This window comes from Panthera uncia, assembly GCF_023721935.1.
Source record: "Panthera uncia isolate 11264 chromosome B3 unlocalized genomic scaffold, Puncia_PCG_1.0 HiC_scaffold_1, whole genome shotgun sequence".
Lineage (NCBI taxonomy): Eukaryota > Metazoa > Chordata > Mammalia > Carnivora > Felidae > Panthera > Panthera uncia.
In genome coordinates this window covers 94205341-94223508 of record NW_026057582.1, presented here as the reverse complement: position 1 = coordinate 94223508, position 18168 = coordinate 94205341, and positions in this window count along the sequence as shown.

The following is an 18168-nucleotide window of genomic DNA, read 5'->3' as shown; positions in this document are numbered from 1 at the left end:
AAGCTGTGGAGAATGCTTAAGTAGAATTGGCAGCAGGAATCTTTGATGGCCCTAGCAACAAACACTTGAGTGGCAGGACTGTAGTGCTGATTTTTCTTTTAATCTTCTTTCACCTTCATGATAACATCGTTCTCTGGTAGAAAAGTCAGTCTTTACCCATTTATGGCTCTGAGGCCAAGAATCACAGAAATATTGCTTCAACCGAAATTCTGAAACAAGACCTTATTCCCTACGATTACAAAAAAAAAGGAAAAAGAAAACGAGTATGTCTGTATATGATATCTCTTTTTGTGGTCATGATGTTGCTTTCCACACTATCTTTGTTAAGTGCTCTTAAAGGTGCCAGAGCCAACCCTACAAGCTGATAGATGGAGGCTGCATCAGAAATGACTGACAAGAAGAGACAGAGGGCAAGAGAGCAAAAAGGATTTAGAATGAGAGAGAAGTCTAAGTTTGTCAGCAACTGGGGATTGGAAGAGCACACTGCTTGACGAGATGGAGGAACTGAGGCAAGTCATACTCAGCCTGGCCTAAGTCAAAGTGTTGGAGGACCAAGAATTTATATTAGATAAATTAAACATGAATTTACCTCTACCTCTGACTGGATTGTACATATATGGGGTGGGGTGAGCAGGTAGAGGGAGGAAGTAGCATGGACTACAGATAGAACTAAAGAGATCTAAAATGATCTTCCATGCTTTGTGCAATTAGAGGTAAAAATCAATGAGAAGTAAACACTGATATTAGAGAGCTAGATAAAAACTTAAACAAAGGAGATTAATAAGACCAAATTGAAATAAGTTAGTGTAACCCAAACACGTAACTTAGATTAGTCTCATGAAGTTGCCATAACAAAACGCTGTAGACTGAGGGGTTTAAACAACAGACAATTATTTTCTCCCAGTTCTATAGGCTAGAAGTACATGATCAAGGTGCCAGTAAATTTGGTTTCTAGGAAGAGGTCTCTTCCTGGCTTAGAGCTGCCACTTTCTTTGCACATCCTTACAGAGCCATTCCCCGGTGTGTGTGCACAGGGAAAAAGACAGTGAAAGCAAGCCCTGTGGCATCTCTTCTTTTAAGGACACTGATCCTACCAAATCAGGGCCCCACCATTATGACCTCTATTAACCTGAATAACATCTTCAGAGACCCCATCTGCAAATACAGGCACATCAAGGGTTGGGGCTTTAGCATGTGAATTTGTGGGGCAGAAATGTTCAGTCTACCACATCCCTCATGGACAAACTCAGTCTGTTGTCTTATTAAAAAGAAACACAAATCCAACATCATCCCTAAAGAGCAAAAGGAAATTTAAGCCTTTAGCAAAATCTCTCAAAGAGGTACATATGCTTGCTGCAAACAGAACAAAATGCATGCATTTTTTGCTGATCTCCTTGGAGTTTCAGTCAATGTGATAGTTGCTCTGCAGAGTCTCTCCTTGAGTGCACCCTCCCCAGACTCTTGCCAGTGTGTTTGTCTCTCCTCCTCCACCTTTTCCTCACACCCCTTTCACTCTCATTGTTGGATTAATCCCCTTCTTCTGTGAGTTGTTCTAGGCTAGTGACTCTCAAACTTTGATTGGTATCAGTATCACCTGGGGAAAGAGGGAAACTACAAAGACCCGGGCCCTATTCTACTTCAGCAAGCCTAGGCCTCTGTGGTCTTATTGGCTCTTTAGATGATTCTGATATTCACCAAAAGTATAAGTCAGCTCCGGCTACCAAAACACAACAGTACAGGCTGGAAGCCTCAAACAACAGAAAGTTATTTTCTCACAGTATGAAGACTGGGAAGTCTAAGATCAAGGTGCCAGAGGGGTTTGGTTTCAGATGAGGACTCTTCCTGGTGTACGGATGGCCATCCTCCCTGGGTCCTCACATGACCTCTCCTTGGTGCTTGCAGAGTAGAGAGAGAATTTCTCTCTCTTCCTTGTCTTAAAGGGCCACAAATCCTATTGGATTAGGGCCCCACCCTTATGAGTTCATTTATCCTTAATTACCTCCTATGAGTACTATCTCCAAATACAGTCACATTGGGGTTAGACCTTCAACACATGAATTTCAGTGGGGGAAAATTTAGATCATGGCACCCAAGTTTGAGAGCCAATGTTTTAGACCATGTGTTCTCAACAAGGGGCAATTTTGTCTCCCAGGGAACAGTTAGCAGTATCTGGAGATATTTTTGGTTTTTGCAACTTGAGGGAGGGTTGCTACTGACATCTAGTGGGTAGAGAGGCCAGAGATAGTGATAAATATCCTACAATGCACAGGATAGCCCCCCACCAAAACAAAGAATTATACAATTTAAGATGTCCATAGTAATGCTTACTGAGAAATCCTGCTCTAGTTCTTTCTCTCATCATTCTTATCTATAATTACACCCATTATCCTAATGAGCACAATGAATGTCAGGCATGGATTTGCCTGAACATGAAAGGCAAGAAGGAAGGAGCAAGGAGAGAAGCCAGGGAGTACCATAAAAATCCTACCATTTTTATCTCTGTTGTATTTGTCTGGATTAGAATAGTGCTTCTCAAACATAAGCATGCATCAGAATCACTTGGAAGGCAAGTAAAACACACAAATTTTTAGCTTCAGCTTCAGTGTTTTTGATTCAGTAGGCCTGGGGTATAACTCAAGACTTTGCATTTCTAATAAATTCTCCGGTGATGATGATGATGCTGGTCCAGGAACCTTATTTTGTGAACCACTGAGCTAGAAGAAAAAGAGCTGATAAGTATTCGATTAACTTCTCAAGTTTTTAACCTATGAGCAGTTCTTGGACAAAAGCAACAGCAAGATGGAAATACTTTGAGGGGTTTCAAGATTTTAATAAAAGACTCATTTCAGGCAATAAGAAGTCTTAAACCAAGAGTAATTTATTAAGGGAAGTTTTGGAACCTCTTTCCTTGGTAAACATGAAGAAAAAAAAAGACTGCTTTGATGGTCAGCAGACCTCTGCTGAATGTCTCAAAGGAAAAGACTCTCCTGAGAGAGCTCTACCAAACACAGCCCGAGTCTGGGAGATAGACTAAGCTACCTGCCCAGTAGTTCAGAAACAGAATAGGTCTGCTTCTTTTCCTTCCTGGAAAATATAACACATTAGATGCCCCAGTGTTTTTATGTGAATTAGTTTGCTTTGTGCTTTCCTCTTATGTAAGAGACACACCTGCCAGAGGAACCCTGCAGGGAGGGTGTGAAAAGTATGAAATCCCATGCTGAGCAATGTCCTCCAGCCTGGGGGCTCTCAGTCCTGGCTGAGCATCAGAACCATGTGGAGAACTTCGACAAAATATTGAGACCCCAGCCTGCCTGCAACTCCATAAGTCTGAGAAGGACCAGAAAGCTATTGTTGCTGTTGTTATTCCTGAGTTCTATAAATGTGTGGAGTTGCACAGCCAGATTGAGACCACTGTAGGCACTTCTAGCACATCATTTTATATAATGCCCACAAGAGCCTCATGATTTACTCCAGTTGTAATAATGAAAAAAGAGGCCCAGAGTGCTCTAGGCTATCACTGTGTTAACAGACAGCAAGTGGTAGGACTGAGATTGCTACCCAAATCTGCCTTGTTCACCTGTACCAAAGGGTGATGTGCAGCAGCTGGGGCTGGTGGTGGGGGGATGTGGTGGGGGGTGGGAGGGAGGTATGTGCACACGGTCTGTGTTTGTGTGTTAGTGCTGAAGGGAAATGACATCAAGTTAAGACACCTGTACTTCAGCTTTCCCGGCTTTGGAACCTGGCTCGGAGGGTATTTTTTTCTCCCTTTGTCAGTTAAATAGCAGAGAGAAAAACAAAGTAAATTTCTTCCTTTCAAGCCAATCTAGGTTGAGTGAGAGTAGGAACAGGACTTATTTTATGAGTCATAGGACCCAGCATATGATTGTGCTTTTAAATATTTAGGAATAACACTCTTTCCTCTTTTCCACTGACATTTATGTAGGAATCCATTGAAGGAAGTCTACAAGAAAAGAAAAACTTGGAACTGACAGTCAATCAGAAGTTCACAACTCAGATTATGTATGAGGTTCACTAACATAAGATTGACAAATTCAGTTTTATTATCATTCTTGACTATTTTTTAAATTATTTTTAATGTTTATTTATTTTTGAGAGAGAGAGAGAGAGAGAGAGAGAGAGAGAGCATGAGTGGGGAAGGGCAGAGAGAGAGGGAGGCACAGAATCTGAAGCAGGCCCCAGGCTCTAACGCACAGACCGTGAAATCATGACCTGAGCCAAAGTCCAAAACTTAACCAACTGAGCCACCCAGGCACCCCTCATTCTTGACTATATTAATCCTAATTAGTCACTAAAGCAGATAAGTCTTATAAATGGATTTAGAAAATTATTTTTTAAATTTCATTAGTGGGTGAAATCATTAATTTATATCAGATTGTAAAGCTTCTTTTAATTTTTCTGCAAAGAAATGGCTGCCTTGAGTGTCCCCAACAGAGGGGGGCCAGAGATGCAAGCACCTGGTAAACTGTAAGATGCCACATGGAATGCATCATTGTCATCACTATTAGTTTTATTTTTTATTTTTTTTTAATGTTTATTTATTTTTGACACACAGAGAGAAACAGAGCATGAGCGGGGGAGGGGCAGAGAGAGAGGGAGACACAGAATCCAAAGCAGGCTCCAGGCTCCGATCTGTCAGCACAGAGCCCGATGCGGGGCTCACACCCACAGACCGTGAGATCATGACCTGGGCCGAAGTCAGACGCTCAACCGACTGAGCCACCCAGGCACCCTGAGTTTTAAATTAAGCTATAAATGTATGAAGCATCTGAAGAGCATCATATGCCTCAGTCTCCCATTTGTTCCCCCCATGTCTCTGCTCTTCCCATCTTTTTTTGATTTCCCTCACCACACTCTGTCAGTGGGCACCCATGCCCAAGTAGTCTAACCTCAGGAGACATGGTCCCATCTTCTGCATTTAAAAAAAATCAGGTTAGCAACAAAGAAATAAACATTGATGATGTACAGATGACCAGCTGAATTCCAAATGATTACTATGATCCTGGTAGAATAAATATCATACACATAGGAAAAAGAAACAGAAAAATGAACATAGAAACAATGCTTTGTCTTTACATGTGTGTAGATTCTCCTTTTCCTTCTTTGCTACTTCAATGTTCTTGGTGCAATAAATAAAATACTTTAAGTATTATATCTAATTTTTGTTGTACTATTTTCCCAGGGTTCTCCTAACCTCCCTACAGCACCTCCCCCATCATCGAAAACACCTTAAGATCAAATTCAGGTGGTCAGAATTTGTCAGGCAAATGAGAACCTGAAAATCTTCCTTTTAGTCAAGTCAGACAGTTCATCTGCTTTCATCTTGCTTGTTTTCTTCTGTTTGTTCCTGCTCCCTGGGTGCCGACTTGTATCCACACTGGCAAGTTAATCATAAGAAGAACTATAGACCAAGTAGCTGGTCTTCCAGAAGATTATGACTACTGGCATCTTGCCATGTGGACCATGTCCTGCCCAGACCCCATGACAGATAGTGTGTCAAGGACTGTTCCTATCGACTTGCCTCATTCTCAGGGGTCTGCAGAGATCTCCACAGGAATCTGCCCCTTTCCCACCAAAAAAGCACCTATGCTATCAGCAATGACTGCACTGTGCACTGTTGATGAAATGCTCATACTAAAAAAAGATACATTTTTTAAACATATATGTATGTATATTTTACATAGGTATGTAAAATATACATAAAAATAAGTTTAGATAGACAGACAGACAGAAAATATATCACCAGAGGTTCATGGAGATGTGCCAAGGGCTCTACTAAGGCACTTAATGAACATTTTTCTGGAGCACTAATTTTACTCAAAAATAAATAAATACATTGTGGAGTAGAATGGAACTTTTACAAGCATTTTTATGATACAAGTGAAAACGTGAAAGACATTTCTTAGGAGGCTTTGGTCAGATGCTAGGGTTCAAATTTACTTTCTTTTGCCAGTGTATCAGTGGGAAATCTGACAAGCAGGACACCTAGAGCCACAGGAAGTTATGATCACACTTGACCAGGCTTTTATAAAACCCTCTGGTGTGTTATAATTTACTTTACAGAGAGTGAAGTCCCAACTCACTAATGCTAGCGTAGAACCTTGAGAACTGGTCTTCATTTAGTAAATGCGGAAAGAGCAAGCAAAAGTGGGATTTACGATCTACTTCTTGTCTATGCCCAGCCTCTAGGGAGCTGCTTCCTGCCAAGAACTGGGCAGACCCCCAGTGCATAAAGAGAAATCTGATACTTCTGTGTTCTAGTAAATCTGACACAGTCAGTCACTTCTCTTTTAATAGAAGCCTTGCTTTGCTATGTTTATGAACCAAAAGCCTGAGTCAAGCATGTTCAGGTAGTTTTTTTTTCTGATTTATTAATTTTACTATATGAGGCCTGAGTTTATCCAGACCTCACAAGCCCATGAATCCAGGTAACAGAATCAGGATATGAGTAAGAACACAAGTATCTCTTCTAGAATTTGCTTCTGTGAGACTTTAGCCACCTATAAAGTCTCACCCTAGTCTGTCTGAAAGTATCTAGAGGTGCCTCACAAGCATTCAAGTTAATCAGAACATCTCTTTATGTCCTGATCCATCACCAGTGTCCATGGTGAGAAGCCCTTTGACCAGGTCTCACTGCTGTCACTGCCACCTGGGCCAAGGTGCTCCACTTTGAGGATAATGTCTCCTATGCTTTCAGAGGCAACAACCCTTGAGGTGCCAGGTGTATTCTGTGTAGCAGTGAGAAGGTTAACCCTCTTTCCACTCTGAGTCCAACATTATCATCTGGTACCAAAGTAACATTCCTGATGCCCCATACATACCATGTTCCTTATGAATACAGCTTCTCAATTTCTGCATGTAGTTTTGTTCATCAGTAGGCTCAAAGACCTAATTCCAGATAGTAGATCAATATTAAAAACAGATCCCATGCAGTCCTGTCCCTCATTTTCTTTTCTCTTCCTTACCATACAGCCCCATTTCTCCCTTGCATATCTGCTTACTCTGATTGAATACCTGAATTCCACCTTCTGATAGTTTATCCTATATTCATGGACATACCTGAATACTCAAAGTAGGAATCTATTAATGTCAAGGCAAAACCCCAGCCATATAGATGAGAAGCACAGAGGTATGAAGGTTAACCTCCATGTACTGGTACATTTTGTGGGTTATTTCTACTAGGTGATACTGAGACTGACCAAAAAAGTACAAGATGATTTATCTTGCTGAGTCCAGGTGAATTTGGCCTGTGGGGGTAATCCATGCTCAACCCACCAGCTCTAATGGCCCTGATGTGACTGGCTACCATGTGAGCATAATGAACCAAGCCTCCTTTTCTACAGGAACCAAGGTAAAAAGCCCTTGCACTTGTTAAAATCCCTTCTAGGCCTTCAATTGAAATGTGATACAAAAGGACAAAGTGCTATTACATTAACCTAATTATGAAGTTACTTGCTAAGAGCAAGTTTTAGAGTATTTATGTTTGTTTAAAAGCCAAAAAGATTATCAGCTGTACTGCGGCAGACTTTGAGGCTCCTATCTTTTTTTTATTTACCAATTTCTAAATTTAGGTGGAGGATTCTGTTATGTGCTTGAATTGCTAGTCGTTTCTGCATGGGCAGACAATGCAATATAGAAAAGATACTAGAATTATGGTTGAAAAATACTAATACACAAAAACATTTTATATAATAAAATATGTGAAATGGCAAGAATAACATTTAAAAAATAAATGGCTTCATTTAGCAAATTGGAACTATATGAGGTTCCATTTATAGAAACCTCTGCAAAGAGCATATGGTAATTCCTTATTCAGAAAGGAAAAAGAGGGGACTTGAGGTGCTTTAAATGTCCTTAGATTTCTCATTTCCATTTTGCACAAAACTCTAGAATTTTTTTAATTGTTAAATTGCTTTAGCTGGGAAAACCATGATCTAGATACAAATATACTTACTTTGAAGAAGTGAATAAATAGAAGATTGGAGATTAAAATTCAGACATGGTGATAAGGGCCAGGCCTTAGAAATTCAGTGCCTCTCAGACACCATTGTCTTTTGTCAAAGAAAATCCTTTATCTAGACAACACCAAACAGCTCACTCACATGTCTCACTTACCAGGAGCCTACTCACTGGGGACTCCAACCCTCTAGAATCCAAGAAGCAAGTGGGCAGGCAAGGTGGTGATGATGGGGTAGTGGGGTGGAGAGAAGCTTTAAGAAACAAAAACAGCTGTCATCTAGTCATCCTTCTGTGAGTTTCTAACATCCTATCCCCACAGTCAGGCTGACTGGATCTGAACCCACTTACACATGTGAGACATTGGGCAAGGTGGGTAGCCTTCAGATCCTTGGTGTTCTTACCTGTAAAACAGAGATAGTAATTTTTTGTCCCTCATTGGATTATAGACAGGATTGAGTGATGTCATCTATGCCTGCTATATGTTAATTGTTGTTAAATGATGTTGTTATTTATTACTCTAACTACAATTCTGCAAGCACATATCAGGCTGTCCATGCCTGGCAGATCAGAGGCCAAAAATTAGTCAAGTCCATGTATTTCTCCTACACCACGTTATTGTACTATCGGTACAATATCCCCTTTTGATATATATATTTACTCTTTTATTCTACTGTCTGTTAATTGTCTGTCTCCTCCCATTAGTAGAAGTTCCATGAAGTCAGTGACTTTATCTGTTTTGTTTGTTGTTTTATCTCTAGTTCCTAGAACAATGTCTGGCAAATAGTGAACACATGGTAAATATTTGTTGTTTGAATGGGTGAGAGAATGAATATGCAAGTGATTAACCATGAGGGATTTTTTTTTCCTTTCTGCCACTTTAGATGGTTATGTTGAGATGTTTTTAAACTTTAAGTGTTTTAGGTCTTTGAATAAAAATCAATTTTAAAAAATTAAATGCATTTTATCAAACTGTGGAACCAAATAGAGAAGTAGGACCATTACCTATCCTGCTAAGATTCTCATGGCTTACCAAATACTACTCTCTTTACCATTTTGGCACACATAATCAGTCTACTTTCTCTTCTATTAAATCATTTCAACATTTACATCCCTTGCTCTGGCCTCTTTCCTGATCGTCAGTCTATACTAGACTGAGAGACAGATCTTTATGAGTATCCCATATATGCCAACCTGTCTTAAATTGAATTCTGATGTTTTTCCCAGACCACTTCTCTGAACATTCTATTACCTAGAACAATGGCCCATTAACTCTTTTCTATGGACTCTTTTCAGGGTTTGGAAAATGGTGCAGACCATGTGGAAATGAGATAATAGCCAGTCGACATTTAGATAGGATGGGAAAGGCAAATGAAAAAATAGAGACAAGATGGGACATCAGAACATCCTTTAAGTGGTGAGCTGAGCTATCCCAAACAGTGCCATGGAGACCCCAGTGTATAAGATGTGGATACACTGAGGAAATTACAGGCAGGAAGGCAAAACTAAAGTCACTTACTTCTCAGTCCTGCCTGGAGCAGTGCAGCACTGAATGAACCAGATCCCAGCTACTAAGAGCAAAGTTGTCTTAGAGAGGGCAATTTGCAGTAGCATATTTTGGCGGCTGTTTTAGGCAACTGCTGTTGGTTCTCATTTGGCCCTGGCTTTGTCTGACCTCTGGAAGCTGTGGCTCAGAAGTGCAGAGTGACTTTGAGTATTTTAATTGGAAAAGGTTGCTAATAATATACACCACAGCTTACCTAAAGTTTACAACATGCTTGCTAACATTTCTCTACCCTTCCCCTCATAACAGTGATAAAACCTGAGCCAGAGCGGGGCAAAATTTGCTAGCAAGGTACTCCGGCCTAGCTCCTTCCCCTTCGCCCTATCAGGCAAGTAAGTATTAAGTCCTAATGCCTGGCATTTTTGACTCAGTTTCTCTGTCATATGGTTGATTCACGAAATAATTCTGTCCTGATATCTATTCATTTCCCTTTTTAATTCCCAGTATCCATTTCTCTAAACTTTTTTTTTCCTAAAGTTTTTCACTATGCTTGTAAAACAGAAACAGACCTTCAAGGTACTTCATAGAAAACTTGCCCTCAGGGGCACCTGGGTGACTCAGTCAGTTGTCAACTCTTTATTTTGGCTCAGGTCATGGTCTCAATCGTTCATTAGATGGAGCCCCATGTCATGCTCTGCACTGACAGCATGGAGCCTGCGTGGGATTCTCTTTCTTTTTCTCTGCCCCTCCCTTGATCTCTCTCTCTCAAAATAATAAATAAATAAACATTTATAAAAAGAAAAAGAAAACTTGCCCTCAAATGTTGAGAGTTTCTTCTAAATAGTCCTTGAAATTAGTAACACCCGTGCCAGATTTTAGTGTTTGCAAAGCACTTTCTCATTTAACAGTGATAACAGCCCCAAGAGACAAGTATTCTCGCTCCTACAGGTGAGGGGTCTAAGGCTCAGAGATGGCAGGTGACCTACCCAGAGTCACACCTGGGCCGTGGAATACTTTCCACCATATTGGACCCTCACCAATATGTGTTCCACCTTTGTAGCTCATCTAATTGTATAAAGGAAATTGCAGACAAAGACATCGGCATTCATTCCACAGTATCTTATCCAGCCTTGCCTTTCCCAGAGTCAAGAATAGAAGATCATATTTCTTTGCACTCACTCGGCCATGCTGCACTCACCTGCTTGTGCTGTGAACTCTTTTGTGTATAAACCCCAAGTTCATATAATGCATTTGTTCATTTTACTAATATATATATGTATATATGTATACATATATATATGTATATATATATGTATATATATATGTATGTGTATGTATATATATATGTATGTGTATATATATATATATATATATATACACACATTGAGTGCCTACTGTGTGCAGACATCAATAGTGTGTCGATTAGGTGATAGGAACTATTAAATAATTACAGATGAGAGCATTATTCATTTTTTTTAAATCCACTTAAATCATACAGGATCCAATGAGCTATATTGTATTCAAAGTGAAGTAAATCACAGGGCTGCTGGCTCCAATCCTTTTTTAAAGTAGGCAGGGTATAAATAATAAATAGAATAAAAGTGTCACTGTGAAAATTTTATCAGAGGCCATAAGTGTGGAGGAGTTAAGAGACTGGGCTTCAGTCCAGGCTGCCACCAGCAATGTGTGACCTTGGGTGAGTCACCTCGCCTCAACAGGCCTGTTTCCTCCTCTGCAAAATACGTGAATTGAGTGGGGTGAGTTTTAAAGTGTCTTTTCTCATTAAAGACTGAAGGTGAAGCATCACTCAGTGCTTCTGACCTTGATCCCCAAAGATCTCAGGGGCTGAGAGAAACGCGGACTTAGTTACACTTGGGATCCTTAAAGGTAAAGTACCATCAAGCAAGAGCAAACAAGCAATCCACTTGAAAGGCAATAGGCTGGAGTGTAGAATATAATTGATTTGAAAAAATTAATATAATGATAAGTGAACATTACAGAAATTCCTATTATTGGCACAGTCTCCTATACATAATAAATATCTTGGGAAAATTAAAAATCAATAGGTAATAATGCATTAATATTGGTTCCTTAGTTGTGAGGAACCAATGTTCCATGTTCCATGGTAATATAAGATGCTGACAATAGGAGAGCCAGGTGCAGGGTAAATGTGCATTCTGCACTATCTTTACAACTTTTCTATACATTGAAAACCACTATTTATTCTAAAACAAAAGGTTCATTTTTAAAAATCAATAGGAATACTCATCTACCTGAGAACCATCTACCAAGTTGAAGATTGCTGTCTCTCCCCACCTGCACAAAAAGGTTGAGTGGCAGATTCAGGGTTATCATTCTACCCATAAAACCATCTTATTCATTTCTAACAGTAATGTTTGAGTCCTATGTGTTAGCAGTCTTACAACATTAATCAGAGAGTTTAACTGGACTGGTTGAATTATTTTATATAAATATTAATAAAGAGAGAGAGGTGTGAGATCTTCTCAGCAGTTGGAAACCTATTCATAGAACTGGAAATAAACTGTCCAAACCAACTTAACTGATGGTGATATTTCCACACCCACCCAAATCCTTTGACTGCCTCTTTAAAAATCGAAGTTAAGTCCAACTACAAGGCAATTACAAATTCATCCTTAAAGGCTCACTGTGGAAGACGAAAGGTCTGAGGAAGATGGTTTCTAACTTCCTGGTATTTGGCTACCATTTGGAAGCAAAGCAAACACACACATGTACACCAGACTCAGGAAGGAAAAGTCAATAGTATTAATAAACCTACCATGTGTGTTAAAAGCATGTGGATTAAAGGAAAATGCCCTAACAGTTCTCTTCATTAACATTAGCAAATTCTTATGTAACTTCCATAGCATTAAAGCCTGCACAATCCGGCCTAATTTCATCTTTGAGGTATAGGCTTCTGAAATGTGCTCTCTTTGGTCTACACACTGCCTTTTGATATATTCTATTAGCTGGAAGCTCCGGCATCCTTTATTATGATTCCAGCAGCCTTTGCTCTCTGCTCACAAATAATTGATGCTCCCTTTGCACCAGGCATAGTTTTCAACTGATAAGCAGCAGAGTAATTGGCACCTTCACAGGATATTAGGAAGAAGGAGGGGGGAAAATATCACACTTTGCAGACAGGAAGCAGACAGCAGAAGGTAACCAAATAATCATGCCTCTGCTAAGAAGCCTAAGTTTTTCTGGAGACATATACTTTGAATTTCCCATAGTAAATATTAAGTTTTATATTTACCAATACACATTGTAAGAAAAAATTGTCAGGCTAGGGTACTCCATGGGTTTATTAAAGATGAGATGTTGAGGTTACTATTTATTCTCATTAATGTGCACAGTTTAACTTCTAGTAATACCTAGCATTAACAGTTTATATGTTTTCCATACTCATTGTGACATAATTAATGATGCTGTCACACTGAATGCATGCACATGAATTATTACTAAATTAGAATAGGATTCCTATAGCATTATGTATAATGCACTGTCACTATAAATACAATATCAATAAAGAATCTATGTTACCTGTGCTTAACCTTTTTAAACCTAACCTTTTATTTTAACAAAGCACATTAAAAAGCTCTGATTTTGCCAAATTTGGAGGAAAGTTTATTGAATTTTTAGGACAAAAAGATGTCAATGCTATTTTGACAATGGCACTAAGCATAAATTTTTAAATTCTCTACTTCAAAATCAGGTGTCTCCTAGGATAATAACTGAACAGTAAGTGTATATGTGAGAGCAAGTCAGCAAGCTGGGATGGATTGGCTCATTTGTGTTGAGACAATCCATCTAGTCCTGTCCCTCCTCATGCTCCAACCAAACCTAACTCCCAGCCTCGGATGAAGATCAAAGACTAAAGAAAATTCAGTCTCTAAAGTTGAGCCAAAGGCACAGAGAGAAAAGAAATGTGAGGAGAAAAATACCTGATCAACACTGCCTGCTCCCTCCCCCAATATCACCACTACCAATCTCCATTTGTTACCCCCTAGTCCCAGTGGGATCCCACTCAGATTCTGCCATTGTAGGACCTAAGCTAAGACCATGTCACCCCCAGAAGAAGCTTCCATTTGACCCAAATCCAGGTCTGCTGGTCCTAGCACCTGTTGGCAAAATCACTCTGGTGATTTCAAAAATTTCTTCCAGGCTTCCCAGTTGATTCCCTAAACCTGGTCACCTCTGGCCCTGTGCTTTGCTCTTCTGTTAACATTTGACATTTTGTTGTTTCTGAGTGTTTGCCTAGACTCTCAATCCAACCATCAGCAACAATCCTGGCTCATCCCACTCTCTTCCAGATCAACTATGTTAGCAGCTGGACAAACTGGGATGCCCCTTTGAGTCACATTGATAAGCCCTTGTAGAAATAATCTAGTCATTTCAGAGACTTCATTCTCTTAAATTGATTAGCCTGACTACATTGGCTTATCACCTGACTGCAGTTTATTTCGCAACCATATATTGACATCACACTATGAACCAAGGAATCACAGATGCAATTGGCTCCCTAGCTTCTTCCCTCTCCAAATGTTCTCATTCTCCAAGGGCACCTGCCACCTACATCAGTGACTATCAAACTTTTTGGTCTCTTAACCATTTACTCTCTTAAAAATATCACGGACCCAAAGAGCATTTGCTTATGTAGGCTATACCTTTCGATATTTACTCTATTAGAAAAGAAAAAGAAAATGTAAAAATATTTATCAGTTTATTTAAAATAACAGGAATTAACCTATTATATATTCGTATAAATGACTTGTCTATAAAATGTATGTTTTCTAAAACAAAAAAAAAGTAGCAAGAGAGGTGGCATTGTTTTTGCAATTTTGTAAACCTCCTTCATGTCTGACTTAATAGGAAGTACTTGTATTCTCATACCTGCTACCACATTCAGTCTGGTCCAATATGTATTCTAGCTGAAATATCTGAAGAGTACCTGGACTCACTCAGACATGTGTAGAGTTGAACAGAGGAATATCCGAATAACATTTTTGGATAATCGTGAACATTATTTGCTGAAACTCAACTCACACGCAACAAATAATAGTGCAGTGTGGGAACTGAAACTTCATCAATGAACTTTTCATACTCAATACATTAAAATCCATTGGCTTATCATACACTCCGAGTGGATCTTTTACCAGTACATGACGGGTCATGTAGAAGATATTGGTTCACTGAGCTATGTAGATCAAATATTGACAGAGTTTATTATATAATATCAAAAAATCACATTCATCTTGAAAACATTTTAATAAATTAAAAGAGTTGTATGATACTCTGGAAAAGGCAATACTCTAAGACAGACATCAGATTAGTGGTTTCCAGGGCCTGGGGTAAGAGGACAGAAATGACTATAAAGGAACACCTGAAGACTTTCTGGGTTGATTAAAATATTCTATATCCTATTTGTGGTAGTGAATACATGACCATGTATATTTGCTAAAACTCATAGAACTATATGCCCAAAAGGATAAATTTTATTATATATAAATTATGCCTCAATAAGTAGACTATTCTGTACGATAAAATTGGAAGAATGCATAAAGCACTTCTGCTTCATTCTGAAGTGCATATACATCTCAAGGAAAAGAACAATAAAACTATTCAAAAAATGTTCTGTTGCAGGTGAAATAATAAAGAAAATTATGAACATCATGAATGCCAAGAGAAGGATAGCATTCATCACACTTTCCCTTGATGTGACAGACTTACTTCATTCATGTTGGAGAAAATGTCTGAATATCCGTAGTTTGTCGACCCAGTCTTTCTTTCAAGTAAAGATGATGTTCCACAGAAAAGGTGCTTACATAAGATTCTAACTCAAATCATATAAGTGCTTTTCTTTTCATGTGTGCCAAGACACCCATAGTTTTACCTACCATTGCTCTATACCATGAGTGTAAATGTCAACACAGTTGTTCCAAGATAAATCACGAGACTGTTAAAAAGTTACTCAATACTTTTGAATATTTCAGCACCACTTTTGTTTGTTGCCAAGGTTTCACAGAAAAGAAGGTCTTCTTTGATGATTTGTTGTTGCTGATGCTGGGTGGATACAAACAAACATAGACTCCCCTCATTGGTAAGGCAAAAGTATAAATCTTCAGACGAGATGGTCATTAAATCTTCAAATACACACAGCTGGATTGCCTCTTAGCTATTGTGTGTGCTTCTTTACCTAGTGCAGTGAAATAACTTACCTATTAGATGTTTCTATGGCTGTTTCAATCCTAGTTTGAAAAACTGTAAGGGGCACCTGGGTGTCTCAGTCGGTTAAGCATCCAACTCTTGATTTCGATTCAGGTCATGATCTCATAGCTCATGGGTTCAAGCCCCATGTCAGGCTCTGCGCAAATAGTGCAGAGTCTGCTTAGGATACTCTCTCTCCCCACTCTATGTGCTCCTCTCCCACTCACCCCAGACCAAACTCTGACTGGTCTCAAAATGATGCCATACCTGACACCATAGTATTATTCAAAATGTTCTAATGCACATGATACAATAAAGTTAGTTATTAACATCACCAAAGCTAAAAGAACTTTCATCATTTAGTTTCATATTTATTGTTGCGCCCAGCTTCCTCCCCTCCATGAGTCAGAGAACTCTCTATCGCCAGTCTCTCCTTTTCATCATCTTTAGATGTAGATATCTGGCTATAGATTGAAAATGCTTTTCTTCTTGGGGCGCCTGGGTGGCTCAGTCGGTTAAGTGTCCGACTTCAGCTCAGGTCACGATCTCACGGTCCTTGAGTTCGAGCCCCGCATTGGGCTCTGGGCTGATGGCCCAGAGCCTGGAGCCTGCTTCCGATTCTGTGTCTCCCTCTCTCTCTGCTCCTCCCCCGTTCCTGTTCTGTCTCTCTCTGTCTCAAAAATAAATAAACGTTAAAAAAAAGCATTTAGGGGTTCCGGAAGATGGTGGCGTAGGAGGACGCGGGGCTCACAGCGCGTCCTGCCGATCACTTAGATTCCACCTACACCTGCCTAAAGAACCCAGAAAACCGCCAGAGGATTAGCAGAAGGGAGTCTCCGGAGTCAAGCACAGACTAGAGGCCCACGGAAGAGGGTAGGAAGGGCGGCGAGGCGGTGCGCGCTCCACGGACTGGCGGGAGGGAGCCGGGGCGGAGGGGCGGCTCGCCGGCCAAGCAGAGCCCCCGAGTCTGGCTGGCAAAAGCGGAGGGGCCGGACAGACTGTGTTCCGACAGCAAGCGCGACTTAGCGTCTGGGAGGTCATAAGTTAACAGCTCTGTTCGGAAAACGGGAAGGCTGGAGGACAAAGGGAGGGAGAGCTGCTGAGCCCCCGGACGGCAGAGCTCAGCTTGGCGGGGAACAAAGGCGCTTGCCAGCGCCATCTCCCCCGCCCATCCCCCAGCCAAAATCCCAAAGGGAACCAGTTCCTGCCAGGGAACTTGCTCGCTCCGCGCAAACACCCAACTCTGTGCTTCTGCGGAGCCAAACCTCCGGCAGCGGATCTGACTCCCTCCCGCTGCCACAGGGCTCCTCCTGAAGTGGATCACCTAAGGAGAAGCGAGCTAAGCCTGCCCCTCCACCCCCCGTGCACCTTGCCTACCCACCCCAGCTAATACGCCAGATCCCCAGCAACACAAGCCTAGCAGTGTGCAAGTAGCCCAGACGGGACACGCCACCCCACAGTGAATCCCGCCCCTAGGAGAGGGGAAGAGAAGGCACACACCAGTCTGACTGTGGCCCCAGCAGTGGGCTGGGGGCAGACATCGGGTCGGACTGCGGCCCCGCCCACTAACTCAAGTTATACACCACAGCACAGGGGAAGTGCACTGCAGGTCCTCACCACGCAAGGGACTCTCCAAAATGACCAAACGGAAGAATTCCCCTCAGAAGAATCTCCAGGAAATAACAACAGCTAATGAACTGATCAAAAAGGATTTGAACAATATAACAGAAAGTGAATTTAGAATAATAGTCATAAAATTAATCACTGGGCTTGAAAACAGTATACAGGACAGCAGAGAATCTCTTGCCACAAAGATCGAGGGACTAAGGAACAGTCACGAGGAGTTGAAAAACGCTTTAAACGAAATGCAAAACAAAATGGAAACCACGATGGCTCGGCTTGAAGAGGCAGAGGAGAGAATAGGTGAACTAGAAGATAAAGTTATGGAGAAAGAGGAAGCTGAAAGAAAGAGAGATAAAAAAATCCAGGAGTATGAGGGGAAAATTAGAGAACTAAGTGATACACTAAAAAAAAATAATATACGCATAATTGGTATCCCAGAGGAGGAAGAGAGAGGGAAAGGTGCTGAAGGGGTACTTGAACAAATTATAGCTGAGAACTTGCCTGAACTGGGGAAGGAAAAAGGCACTGAAATCCAAGAGGCACAGAGAACTCCCTTCAGACGTAACTTGAATCGATCTTCTGCACGACATATCATAGTGAAACTGGCAAAATACAAGGATAAAGAGAAAATTCTGAAAGCAGCAAGGGATAAACGTGCCCTCACATATAAAGGGAGACCTATAAGACTCGTGTCTGATCTCTCCTTTGAAACTTGGCAGGCCAGAAAGGCTTGGCACGATATCTACAGTGTGCTAAACAGAAAAAATATGCAGCCGAGAATCCTTTATCCAGCAAGTCTGTCATTTAGAATAGAAGGAGAGATAAAGGTCTTCCCAAACAAA